The sequence below is a fragment of the Gossypium arboreum genome, chromosome 5 (genome assembly GCF_025698485.1).
Source record: "Gossypium arboreum isolate Shixiya-1 chromosome 5, ASM2569848v2, whole genome shotgun sequence".
In the NCBI taxonomy this organism is placed as follows: domain Eukaryota; kingdom Viridiplantae; phylum Streptophyta; class Magnoliopsida; order Malvales; family Malvaceae; genus Gossypium; species Gossypium arboreum.
Genome location: NC_069074.1, coordinates 92,430,275 through 92,445,101, shown reverse-complemented (window position 1 = coordinate 92,445,101; position 14,827 = coordinate 92,430,275). Strand labels below are relative to the sequence as shown.

The following is a 14,827-nucleotide window of genomic DNA, read 5'->3' as shown; positions in this document are numbered from 1 at the left end:
TATGGATTGAAACAATCCAGACGCATGTGGTATAATCGCCTAAGCGAGTATTTGTTGAAAGAAGGATACAAGAATGATCCAATTTGCCCATGCATTTTCATTAAGAAGTTTGGATCTGGATATGTAATTATTGTAGTATATGTTGATGATTTGAATATCATTGGAACTCTTGAAGAGATCCAAAAGACTGTTGAGTGCTTGAAGAAAGAATTTGAAATGAAAGACCTTGGAAGAACGAAATTTTGTTTGGGGTTACAATTTGAGCACCTAAAAGAAGGAATCCTTGTGCATTAATCAACGTATATTGAAAAGGTGCTAAAGAGATTTTATATGGATAAGGCACATCTAATAACTACCCCAATGGTTGTAAGATCACTTGACCCAAGTAAAGACCCTTTCTGTCCTCGGAAAGATAGTGAAGATTTTCTTGGTCCTGAAGTGTCATACCTCAGTGCAATTGGGGCATTAATGTATCTTGCTAGCCATACCCGACCTGATATATCTTTTTTTGTAAATTTGCTAGCAAGATTTAGCTCATGGCCAACTCGGAGACATTGGGCTGGAGTAAAATAGATATTTCGTTATCTCTAAGGCACAAAGAATATGGGTCTATTTTTCCCTAATAAATCAAAGACATAGTTGATTGGTTTTGCAGATGCAGGATTTATGTCAGATTCTCATAATGGAAAATCACAAACTGGATATGTTTTTACATATGGAGGTATTGCAATCTCTTGGCGCTCAATGAAGCAAACAATTGTAGCAACCTCGTCTAATCATGCAGAAATCTTAGCAATCCATGAAACAAGTCATGAATGTGTATGGTTAAGATCTATGATCCAGCATATAAGGAATAATTGTGGTTTATCATCTGGAAAGGAAGCTACAACTGTCTTGTTTGAAGATAACACAGCATGCAATGATCAGCTCGATAGTGGATACATCAAAAGTGACAGAACAAAACACATTGCACCAAAATTCTTCTTCACTCATGACTTCTAGAAGATTAAGGAGATAAAAGTTAAGCAGATCAGTTCAAGTGAGAATTTAGCAGATTTATTCACTAAGGCGCTTCCTACGAAATTGAATGCATTGATGTGAAACTGAGGGAGCAGTAAACACGTTGGAGACCAACATGAGTAGAGGCGAAGAAGAAAGTCAAAGAAAAGCAATCGCATCAATGGACGAAGAAGGATCTAGTTGGTGCAAATGATGTTCAAGCATTTCTGTTGTGTCTTCTTTTGTAGTCTGTCAGAATGTTTTGCCTATGGTGAAAAGCTGCAGTGATATGTGTCTATTTTTATGATTGTACCAATTCCTCCTTACTTCATTGCATTTCGTACCATTTGTAAGGGTTTATTTTGAGTGTAACATCTTTGCATGGTGCATGCAACTATGTATGTCTTCTTTCTTGAATTTCAATAACATCTTTGCATGGTGCATGCAACTATGTATGTCTTCTTTCTTGAATTTCAATTTTTAGTAAACATTATATTACTCACCATAAAAAAAGAATACTTTTAGAATTACAAAAGATTCATTTATTCAAGTTTGAGTTGCATTTATAAACATGTGATGATGAGAATTCATGAACATAAGGTATGGTTTGAGCCCTTTTTCCATATGCATTTATGTTGCAGATGTTCAAACATGGAATAATTCAACCTGTATTCTTAATTTTGTGCCAAACCTATATATCCATCGACAAATTTAAGAGTAATATTTACAATAGCATTGCAGAGTAACATATTTAACATTCAATTACACTGTCAAAAGATCTCAGCAACGATGAGATTAATCCAATTACAGGAATTGATATCCTAAATGGCTTTTAGGTAGCTTCATTGACCTGACAAACTAGTTAAAATTTCTAGCATTCATGTCTTTGTTTTCCCTCGAGTAAACGTAGTCAATACTGCAAATGGTGTGCAATTATTGTACATTGTGCCGCAAATGTTCGAAATTTCCACATTGCTTGTAAATTAATTTTGGGTGAGAGTGATAGGAGGAAGCAACGGCAAGTGTGAAATCAATAGACAATTGATAGTCTTAGTCTTTTTTTGCGGCGTTAAAGTATAGTCAATAGACAATTGATAGTTAAATTTGTAACAGTCTTCTTCCTCTTTATTCTTTTGTGTGGAAGATAATTTGGGACCAAACTTGACGTGTTAGAGGGAAGTTTGTAATCTCATGAATGTTAATTATTTTACTTCTTTGGGGAGTTCAAATGAAATACAAAATTTTGGTAAAAAAAGGTAATCAATTTTATGAATGAAAAATATATGGTAAAAAGGAAGTGGTTGTTGATCACTAACAACACGATGATTGTGGAAATACGAAAATTCCCATATATGTGTTGAATTCTGCATAATATAAATGTCCCACATTGCATGTAAATTCTGCAATAGGACTAAACTTTACGTGTTAAGTCCTTTAAACTGAGTTAATGAAAAGTAATCATTCCCATCAAAACTATTTATACTCTTAATTTATAACCAAGAAAAGAGTAATTTGAGTTGAACTCAAAGGTTAATATGTCACCAATGGGCGATGGCATGGCGCTACCATGTCAACGATTATTGATCATGTGGCATTGTCACGTCAACAAATAGCGTTGATGTGGTATCTGTTAAGAGCCATGTAGGTGTTGGTGTGGTATCAACATCAGCCACATAGGTGCTAGTTTTGTTAGTTAACAGATGTTAACTTTTTCATCCTTTTTTTGGGTGATTTTACAAACCATACAAGTTTCAAGGTTTAAAGAGAGAAAAAAAAAGGGAAGTTAAAATGACTTTTTGTTTGTAAAGTTAAAATGACTGAAATTTCCTTATTGCTTGTGGATTAAGCCAGACCAAGTATTGGAAATCTATTTTGAAAGTGAATGCATTGATGTGAAATTGAGGCAGCAGTAAACACGTTGGGGACAAATATTAAGTGCTTCACAGAAAATGAAAAGCCCAATAACAATGTTGAAGACAAAAAGTGGTGTTGATAGATTATGGATGCGGGGTAGTGTTTGGAATGGCCATGGGATATGTTTCTATAAAATTTCTTCTTTGCGTGGAAAATAATTTGGCGTACTCGTGACAGTGACAAGTTTCTCTGATGGAAGTAGTTCCTTTCACACTGCAAACTTGAAAATGTAAAATTGGGTACTCGTATGCTGATTGAGTACTCGTATATATGTTCCATTATACTTTCAACAAGAATATCAAATGCTTCAAACACAATGAATAATCCAATATGAGATAATAGTGACGGGTCTGGAACTTGAATACATGCAGGTGTTATCGCAGGAGCAGATCTAAACATAAGGCTATGATTGTTCCATGATTTTTACTTTCAAAATTTCTTACTCATGAATCTTTGTTATTGTTTTGTAAGGTGTTGGTTGTTTAATATAATTTAGGTTTAATCGTACTTTTTAACTCTCGAATTTTTTAAAAGAATAATCAATTAAGCATCTCCTAAATTTTTTGCGCCTAGTTACGCTCTTTAGCTAATAAAATTGGCCGAAAAGACCAATTAAGCATCTCCTAATTTTTTGCGCCTAGTTACGCTCTTTAGCTAATAAAATTGGCCGAAAAGACCTTTTGACTATATTGACCTTGGTAGTTAACAACAATGTCAATATTAATTTTTTAATAAGTAGATTGTCACACTAGTAATTAATTAATTTTAAAAATTTTAAAAATACAAGTATAAAAATATTTTTAATTTTTAAAGAATTAATTAATTGCTGATGTAATATACAGATGGATTGTCACACAGATGTTATGTCAGTAAAATTAACAAATATTAACATTTCTATTTATTTTGAGGTGATTTGACAAATAAAAATAATCAATTTTATGAATGAGAAATATATGGCAAACAGGAAGTAGTTGTTGATCACTAATAACATGATGATTGTGTAAATACAAAAATTCCCATATATGTGTTGAATTTTGCAATAGGACCAAACTTTACGTGTTATAATTCTTTAAACTGAGTTAATGAAAAGTAACCATTCCCATCAAAATTAGTTATACTCTTAATTTATAACCAATGAAAGACTAATTTGACTTGATCTCAAAGGTTAATATGTCACCAATGGGCAATGGCGTGGTGCTACCATGTCAGCGGTTATTGATCATGTAGCATTGTCACGTCAGCAAACAGTGTTGGTGTAATATCTGTTAATAGCCACATAGGTGTTGCCATTAACTACTAACGGTCAACATCAACCATGTAAGTGCTAGTTTTGTTAGTTAACAAATGTTAACTTTTTCATCATTTTTTGTTTGGTGATTTAATAAACTATACAAGTTTCAAGGCTAAAAGAGACAAAAATAATAATAATAAAAGTTAAAATAACCTTTTGTTTGTAAAGTTAAAACTGTCAAATAAATTATTCTACCTTTTAGTTTTAATTTTTACTTGATTAAAAGAGAAATAATTAACGAATGAAAATAACTATTCCCAAACAAATTTATAAGAATTTATACCAAATGAGATTTTAGACTTGAATTATGAGGTTATAAATATATATATCTATATATATAAATATAAGTATACACATGTTTTTACGGAATCGGTGGATTAAATTGCTAGCAGTCTTCTTCCTCAAATGTAGTGAATAGAGCACAATTTTGTTCTTTTGTGTGGAAAAGAATTTCCACATTAATTAGCTTTGGTTGACAACCAAGTGAATAGACACACACATTCTTTACGTGTTATAGGGAAGAAGACTTAAGCTAATCTATTTTGTAATTTCATCAATCTTAATTATTTTAGTTGTTTAGGGAGTTCAAATGAAATACAAGATTCTACTAAAAAAAAAAAAAAGGAACCAATTTTAAGAATGAAAAATATATGGTAAAAAGAAGAGTAAGTGGTTGTTAATGATTGTGAAAAATACAAAAATTTTGAAAATCTAATATCCATAGCTTTTCAATGTAAAAGAAAAAAAAAAGACTGTAACACTAATGTTGTGGTATTATTTGTTGCCTATAAATACCATTCCTATCCTTCTTCTTCCTTTACAAACTTAACATGGCCTCCTATCTCTTTCTCTCCCTATTTCTCTTCTTTCCCCATCTTTATGCTTCTTTTTCTTCTTCAGGATCTCACTCCTTCTCTTCACTAATCCAGTTCAAGAACTCTTTTTCCATAACAGAGGATGCTTCTTTGTATTGCGATAAATCTCATCCCAAGACAAATTCATGGAAGGAGGGTACAGATTGCTGCTCATGGGATGGGGTCACTTGTGACCACCTAAATGCTCATGTGATTGCCCTTGACTTGAGCTGTAGTAGGCTATATGGCAACTTCCCTTCCAATTCAACTCTCTTCCTTCTTCCTCACCTTCAAAAACTCAACCTTGCCTACAATGATTTTAATCTTTCCAAAAGTCCATCTGAGTTTGGTCGGTTTGAAAGTCTAGTATACCTCAACCTTTCTCATACAATGCTTGTAAAAGTCCCATCCCAAGTCTCCCACCTGTCAAAATTGGTTTCACTTGATCTCTCTTCGATTCTTGACCTAACATTTGACAAACATGCCCTGGAGGGACTTGTTCACAACCTAACCGAGATTAGACATCTGTTTTTGGATGAAATCAACAGGGCTTCTATTAATCCTCATGTCTTCATGAATCTATCCTCTTCTCTAAGGTCTCTCAGTCTTGATGATTGTGATTTGCAAGGAAAATTCCCAAAAAACATTTTTGACTTGCCAAACCTCAATCCCCTCAACTTGGGAAACAACAAAAACCTCAATCTTGATCCTTTGAAGTTCAATCGGAGCAGCAATCTTGAACATTTGGATCTGTTGTCGACGTCCATCTCTATAGAATTCATTGATTCAGTTGATAATCTACAAGCCTTAAAGTACTTAGATCTATCAGGAAATTCTTTCTTTCAAGGTCTGTCTCAATCACAAATTTATCATCTTTGGAGTACTTGATTATTAGTGGCGCAAATTTTTTTGGAGGATTGCCTTGACTCGATGGGGAATCTTATGTCCTTGAAGTTTTTAGATCTCTCCAGTTCTAACTTATCAGGACCGGTTCCAAGATCACTGGGAAACCTTTTGCAACTCACTCATTTAGACTTGTCGACACAGAACCAATTAAGTGGACAAATTCCAAGATCATTGGGAAACCTCTTGTAACTCACTCATTTAGACTTGTCGTAGAACCAATTGAGTGGACAAATTCCAAGATCATTGGGAAACCTCTTGCAACTCACTCATTTACGCTTGTTGGCGAACCAACTGAGCAGACAAATTCTAAGATCATTGGGGAACCTCTTGCAACTCCCTGATTTAAACTTGTCGCAGAACCAATTAAGTGGACAAATTCCAAGATCATTGAGGAACCTCTTGCAGCTCATTGGTTTATACTTGTCGATGAACCAATTGAGTGGGCAGATTCTAGATGAGTTAACCGCTTTTCCTAATCTAATATATTTAAGGTTATCTGAAAATTTACTCAATGGAACACTTCCGTCATGGTTGTATACTACTCCCTCCTTAAAGGAAATATATCTCTCTCAAAATCAATTCAGTGGGCATATCAAAGAATTCCAATCCAAATCACTAGAACTGATAGACTTAGAGAATAACAAACTCCAAGGTCCTCTTCCATCTTCAATATTCCAACTTTTCACTCTTACCCACCTCTTTTTATCCTCAAATAATCTTAGTGGTGTCATAGAGTTGAGCATGTTCTCAAACCTTCCAAATCTCAAACATCTTGAACTTTCATATAACAGCCTATCCTTAACATCTAATAGCACTTCTAGTGTTAACCATATATTGCCTATTCTTACAGACTTACTTTTGTCATCTTGCAATCTTAGTGAATTCCCCCAAATTTTGAAAGGGCTTAAAAGTTTGGTAAATTTAGACCTCTCTTACAACAGAATTGAAGGCAAGATTCCACAGTGGATGCAAGAGTTGGGGAATGACTCTTTGTGGTATTTAAATATATCCCATAACTCTTTGACAGAAGTTGAGCAATTTCCATGGAAGAATATTGAAGTTCTTGACTTAAGCTCCAATTTGATCCATGGAAATCTTCCGATTCCAGCTTCGGCAATCAATATCTTTCTGATCTCAAATAATAGTTTCAATGGAGAGGTCTCTTCTTTAATATGCAATGCCAGTGCTCTTCAAATTCTTGATTTGTCCCACAATAACTTGAGGGGAACACTTCCGCAATGTTTTGGAAATTTGAGCAACAACCTTGAATTCTTGAATCTGAAGAAGAACAAGTTCTATGGGACGATTCCTCCAACATTTGCAAAGGGATGCCAATTAATTAATTTCAACTTAAATGGAAATCTCTTAGAAGGGCCTTTGACACCATCCTTCCTTAACTGTAGAGGTGGAAGTGCTAGATCTTGGTAACAACAAGATCAATGATACATTTCCTCATTGGTTGGGAAGTCTTCCACAGCTACAAGTTCTTGTATTGAAGTCAAATCATATGCATGGTTCCTTGTGTGTCAATAGCTCCAAGTCTAGCCCTTTTTTCTCGAAAATCCAAATTTTTGATCTCTCAAGTAATTATTTTTCTGGACCCCTACCAGTGAGATACATCAACAGCTTCAAGGCTATCATAAGTCTAGAAAAGATTGATAGTACAGAGTCGTACATAGGGGTGTATGTTCAGGGAGTTAGTGCCTTCTATACCTATTCCATTGGAATTGTTCTGAAAGGACGAGATATGGAATTGGTGAAAATTTTCACCATGTTGATGATCATTGATCTATCAAACAATCAGTTTGAAGGGGAGATTCCAAAGGTTATTAGGAAGCTTAACTTACTGAAAGGGCTCAACCTTTCTCATAATAACCTTAATGATGGTATCCCCACCTCAATAGGGAATTTGACAAGTCTTTAATGGTTGGACCTATCTTCAAACAGGTTGTCTGGGACGATTCCAAATAGATTGGCAGATCTGCCATTTCTTTCGTCCTTAAATGTTTCATAAAATCAACTCCATGGTCAGATTCCTCAAGGCAAACAATTCAACACCTTTGGAAATGATTCATATGAAGGAAATAAGGGACTATGTGGGTTTCCGGTCTCGAAAGGTTGCAACATCATTGTGCGAGCACCTCCAAATGTGCTTCAAAAAGATGGCTCAAAATCAAACATTGCTTTTGGTTGGAAAGTGGTGTTGATAGGTTATGGATGTGGAGTAGTGTTTGGAATGTCTTGTGGATATGTTGTTTTCCAAACTGGTAAGCCAAGATGGTTGGTGAATTTGGTTGAAAATCAACATGAGAATAGGCGAAGAAGAAAGTGAAAGAATGGCAATCACAGCAATAGACGAAGAAGGATCTAATCACTGCAAATGACGTTCAAGCATTAGTGTTGTATTTTCACAATTTCTTGTTTTGTAGACGGTTTTGCCTATGGTGAAGGGTTGCATTGGTATCTGTCTATCTTTATTATTGTGCCAATTCCTCTGGCTTTCATTGCATTTCGTACTGTCTGTAATGGTTTGTTTGAGTGTAACATTTTGTATGGTGTTGTTGTTTATGTCTTCTTTCATGACTTTCAATTCAGTCTCAATAATCTTTGCTACTGCTCACTAAAGGAGAACAAAATGTTTCAGTGATCTCTGTTGTATTTTCATAATTTTTCTACAAGTGTGTCTAATGTTTTGCCTTGACCAATTTAACCATATGTCTTTATCTTTAGCATTGTGCATGGTGTATTCCCAGTGATGGCTTGTTCATGAATCACTTGACAAGCTAATGAATTAACATGTTAAATTTATAGCTAACATGGAAATCAAGATGTTGATGGTGCAGACGAAGTTAGAATTTGAAGCATTCATGTCTCTTTTTTCCTTTTATTTCTCGAGTAAACGTAGTTCGGTAACAAGGTTGATGTGAATTGAGGTACAATTGGTGGATCCCATGTCCCTAATTTCGTTTTCGTAGGCTTAATTGAAATTTAACTATTTTATATTTAATGTTTGAAATTGTTAGAAATTTTAAGATTTGACAATCAAGGCAGTAATAATGTCTAAACATACATCAATAATTTAAGGAATTTAATTTTATTAAGTTTGTAATTCAAATATAAACTAAGAGTAATTTTATTGGAGTAACATAGCACTTCTAAAAGTGGGAATTTAATAAGACATTTGAAGACTGTTGTGTAATTTGCAACGCTATAGAAAGCAATCAAATTAAAGCAAAATGGAATTTAAAGGGACCAAAGATGAAATTAAACCAAAAGTAAAACGCTAGAAGGAGGCCTTGAATCACCGACCTTGTGGTTAACGGCCACACGCTGTTAATGTGTACAGAATACATTTTTGGGGAAATATGGTGTTAGGGGCTCATTTTCATTCAGAGATTATTCATAATCTCTTAATTCATGATCAACTAACACCTCTCAAAGTTTGGCAAAAACAACATCAATTCATTACTGAAAAAAGTAAACTTATCAGAAATGCAAAAAACAATAATAAAATAGATAAAGGATGCTTCCTCAAAATACAATAATAAAATGCAAATCTATTGTATCAAACATTACTGAAAACACAATACTTCCACAAAAAAAACATCAATTATGTGAAGAATGAATCAAACTAGTTTTTACTTACAAAAATAGATTTAGTTTCTAAGTCATTGTGTCACGCCCAAATTTGGGACTAGAGATTAAAAAAAAAAAAACTAACTGTGAAAGTCTTGAAATATACATATCCAATTGAGATATGATATGATTGCATCACTATGTTTAAGGACACGATCTAATAGATCATTATATCGAGTAGTTGAGTCATAGTCTCTTACCATAAAAATGGCTGCATGCACAATGACATCCACTATCAGAAATCCACCAATCCACATGTGATGTGTGAACAATGACAGTTGTGTACTATAGTCAGTAGCTAGATATGGATAAGGGGGCATGGAATACATATGGTGAGCTACAACAATAGTTAAAGAGCCTAACATAGCTAAGTTAAGAGATAATTGTGCATGCCATGATGTTGTTAGGATTTCATATAGTCTTTTATGCCCTTGGCTTGTAAATGGACCTTTATGAGCCTCTAAATTATCTTTTAGGTCATGTCAATGCCCCAGTTGGTCTTATACATGTGACCCGCTGTTACTGTCTCATAATCTCTGCTAATGCTCACCATAAATGTCTCATAAAAGATGGGGAAAAGAAAAAGAAAGCATGAAAAATTCAACAGCAATTGGAACACACTGCAGATTGTTGTTAGCTATAAAATAGTAGTAAACACTAAACAAAGCAAACCCACATATGAATAAAGTAGGATTGAATTTCATTATCTATTGAATCACAAATCATCCGTCCTGTTTGACCTCCAATGCCTTACCATAATCAGTTGGGAACTACAAGCATATACTTAAACCTGCAGATAACAACTCAATGAGTTGTCCAACAAAGACATTTTGAATTACAAAAGATTCAATTATTCAAGTTTGAGTTGCATTTATAAACATGTGATGATGAGAATTCATGAACATAAGGTATGGTTTGAGCCTTTGTGTATTCTTAATTTTGTGCCAAACCTATATATCTATCAACAAATTTAAGAGTAATATTTACAATAGCATTGCAGGGTAACATATTTAACATTAGATTACACTGTCAAAACATTGCAGCAACCATGAGATTAATCCAATTACAGGAACTGATATCCTTAATGGCTTCATTGACCGCACAAACTAGTTAAAATTTCCAGCATTCATGTCTTTCTTTTCCCTCAAGTAAACGTGAGTAAACGTAGTTCGGTAACAAAGTTGATGTGAATTGATGTACAATTGGTGGATCCCATGTCCCTAATTTCCTTTACGTAGGCTTAATTGAGGGTGCAATTGGGGTTTCAGCTGATATCCAGAGAAGACCCAAACATGAGATTTTAGCTGGTCCTTATACTATATGCAATCTGCTTATTAGCAGTAAAAGGTTTGGTTATATGGAGACAGTAATAATGTATAGCAGAGTTCAACGAATGAATTGAAACATGGAACAATGCAGACTGGAAAAGGGTACATATAGGTTGCTTTAATTGGTGGATGTAAAGTCCTTATTTCCTTTAGTTAAGCTTATTAATTGAATTGGTGATTCAGAGATGCATGAATTTCTAGCTAGCAGTCTTCTTCCTCATCTCATTGCCTTGGTGACCAAACCTATATATAATGGGTGGTTTCTCTGCAAAATTGGATTGTTTGTTGTTGAGGACACTTAAACACACAAAAAATTTGTAAGTTTGTATATATTATTAATTTTGTCCCAAACCTATGTATCTATCAACATATTTAGCAGTACAAATAGCTTTGTAGACTGACATACTCAAGGGATTTGCTGATCACCGGATTTCCATAGCTCACCATTTGTCCCACGGGCTATCTATCTGCAAGGTATATGCAAGAAGTGTGAGCGTATTGAAGCTCAGTGAATGCTCAAGATTACAGAGTACAAGGATGCTTGGGTCTTCTCTGAATATCCAATATCAGCATATGTATAAAATTTAATATTTTTTATTTATTAAAAATTGTTACCAAATTTATAATATTTTATATTTATATTTAGATTGCAATATTAATTAAATTTATATTCTATGCTTAAATTCAAATATAAACTAAGAGGAATTTTATTGGAGTAACATAGCACTCGTAAAAGTGAGAATTTAATAAGACATTTGAAGACAGTTGTGTAATTTGCAACGCAACACTAGAAAGCAATCAAATTAAAGCAAAATGGAATTTAAAGGACCAAAGATGAAATTTAACCAAAAAATTAGGACGCTAGAAGGAGGGCTTGAACCTCCGACCTTGTGGTTAACAGCGACACGCTCTAGCCAACTGAGCTATTCCAGCTTTGAGATGATATTTGATAATTGTAATTTCCCCAAACTTCTTGTAATTTTGTATATTTGAAGTTTAATATCTATACTTTAATTTTTAGGATTTAGTCCTCTACTTTTCAAATCTAAAAATTTAAGTTTATTTATTAACACTGTTAAAATTCTTTTATTAAATTTGTTGATGTGTTATTTGAATTTAAAAAAAATTAAAATTGATTGTTAAAAGGACAGTTTCAACTCACTTACAATAATTTTTTAATCATTATTTCAACTATGAATTATTATTCTTATTATTATCATAATTTCCTTTAGTGGAAGTTTAATGTAAGTTAAAATTATATACTTAAGTGCAATCTAAGGAGGTCGACTTTAATCAAGCATTTGGCCAATCCGTTGATATAAGAATTAAACCATTAGCCTTTAAATTGTAAGAAAAAATTTCAGACCGGCTTAAATTTTGGATTCTTCTCACACCAAATTAACTTTCAAAAAGTAAACAAAAATTTGAACCAAAGGGAGGAAAAGGAATTTCTAGAAATGGATGGAACCATATACTAAGGTCAACCAATACCTTGTATTAATAATTTAAAAAATCATTTCCTCTTTAAAAATTCAAACCAAATTTTGATTTCAGATTTATAACCCTTTCCAAAATCCAATTAATAATTTAATTAAATCTGTTCCAACTTAAGGAACAGAGAAGTGTTTCATTTGAATCAAAGTTCAAATTAAATTTGCATTGTATACTTTTAAATCAATTGGAAAATGCCCATTCATTTAAACAATTCCTTTAACTTCGGCCAATTCATTTAATAACCTTTTGGATTAACTTTTTTAAATGAATAGGTATCTTTACAACAAATGAATAATTTATTTGAATGTTTCCAAATCCTTAAATTAGTTGAAATTCTAAATGCATGTTCATTCACATGATACAATAATTTTTTCCACTTTGTTCACTAGATTCCGTATAACCCAAATCTTTATGACAAGTGTATTTCAACGATAATCCGATTACTATTTCCAATTTAATCCGGAAAATTAACCAAATTCCCATTTTCTACATAGTCCTTTTCAATGCTTTTCAATCACCTATACATTTCCCTAAATTGGTGACGGAACACATTTTAAAGGAAAATCCCAACGCTTTCTATGACATAACCAATACTTTTCCTTCATTTAAAAAATTTAAACCATAGTTTCAAAAGTGGTATACATGTGTTTCATACAAATTAACTCTTTCATTGAAATTTTCAAAATTGCCTTTCTCAACTTCCTAACTGCTTGCTTGCAATTTCTTCTTCTCCAGATTATTACCACTTTCATAATGACTTAATTTTTGTTATAAACTCTTACCTTCAATTCAATCAACAAAGTTCTTTTGAATGCTCCCATTCCCGAACTGCTCACCTGTAATTTGTTCCTGTTACCATTCATTTGCTATTTCGTTGTAACCAAATTCATTTCTTAAGTGAAATATCCTTGATTTAAAACTTCAACCAAATTTTCTTCCACAAAGACAATTTTTGACCGCAGTTTTAAAATCCATTAACTCAACCTCAAGAACAATTTACACAAGGATTTTACTTCACAAACAAACCTTGTAGCTCCACAAAATCTTACTCGGAACAACAACCTCCGGAAAATCAATGGAATCTTCCTGTAAAAAACCACATCCTCCTTTTGAACTCCTTTAGAATCCATTCTTGCTAATCCTTCATCTTAGTCAATCCTTTCAATTTACTTCCCAATCACCCAGTAATGCCCAACTCAAATTGCTTTTCCATAATTATCTTTCATTATGCTTTATATGAACATTTCATTAACAGGAGTTTTAAGGATACAGAGAAACTTGGAACCTCGTTCGATTCCAAGTTGTTTTTTCTCCTTTTGCGGAATTTTAACTTATGTCTCAATCTTCCTCAATTCCTTTGTTGGAGAATTAGATTTTGTCTGGCAATCATTCTCAAATCAAGTTTTATAAGAATCCATCCTTTCATAAATTTCTTTTGTGACAATTATAACTAAACCTTCACTTGGTTCAAAATAGAAAGACCTTCACCAATTTTACTTTAATTGTAAATAGATCTCAACCCTCATGAACATATCAAGTTACTTCCCAATAAATCAAAACAAATTTTAAATCTTCAAGAAATTTTCAATAGGAGATTAAGCAAGATGAAGTGCACTTCATTAAAATTTTGCCAACCCAAATTGCAACATATAACTTTCTCCGCAAATGGAAATTCATCCCATCCATCTTTCATTTTTACCCTTATTGAAGTGTGAAAATACCATATCCCAAAAAAAGGTACTTTTCCCCATTGTCAACGGGTTTCATTTTCCTTGTTTTCTAGTTCAACATAGTTTCTAATTTATAAACAAACTTTCCTATTTCATGTTAAAAATTTTCAAAAATACAGTAAAATTTAGGAATCACAAATGGTTTATATATGGAAATATTTTTCCAATCTTTTTTCAGGAACACCATTAAATTTTAACCTTTGTCCTACAAACAAATTTTTTCTTTATTTAAATTTTTGCCTTTAATTTAGTTAGGTCAATTGTTCCAAACTTAGTCAAACGTGGTTCCGATTTTAACTTCATAACGATGCCAAAATTAAATGGCATCCAATAAAACCCTTCCCAATATGGAAACCGAATTCAATTTTTAATCTTCCATAATTTGTTTACCCAAGTCGAAATTTTTTTTCCATCGAGTCTTTAATTCCATTGCCTTCCCTTATTCTTGCTTCATTTATTTTATTAAACAACATTCATTGTCATTATTACAACACTGTTAGTCTATAACTAGGAACAATATAGTCCTCAATTCCAAATGTGGAAGCATATGATGCAACAAATATTCAGTATTTTATTTGTTCAAACCAATTGCCTCTCTTGCTTATTTCTTATTTTTTTGCAAATTTCCTTTCTTCCATGCCTTTTTCATTTGCAATTTTTCATTTATACATCCCA

At 33.0% G+C, this 14,827-nt stretch overlaps 1 non-coding gene across 1 annotated transcript; it reads right to left on the bottom strand.

Annotated features, from left to right (window-relative positions):
- Nucleotides 1–11,787: 11,787 nt before the first annotated feature.
- TRNAN-GUU (transfer RNA asparagine (anticodon GUU)) lies at nucleotides 11,788–11,861 on the bottom strand. Its single transcript has one exon. It is a non-coding gene; the product is annotated as a tRNA-Asn (tRNA).
- Nucleotides 11,862–14,827: the final 2,966 nt, after the last annotated feature.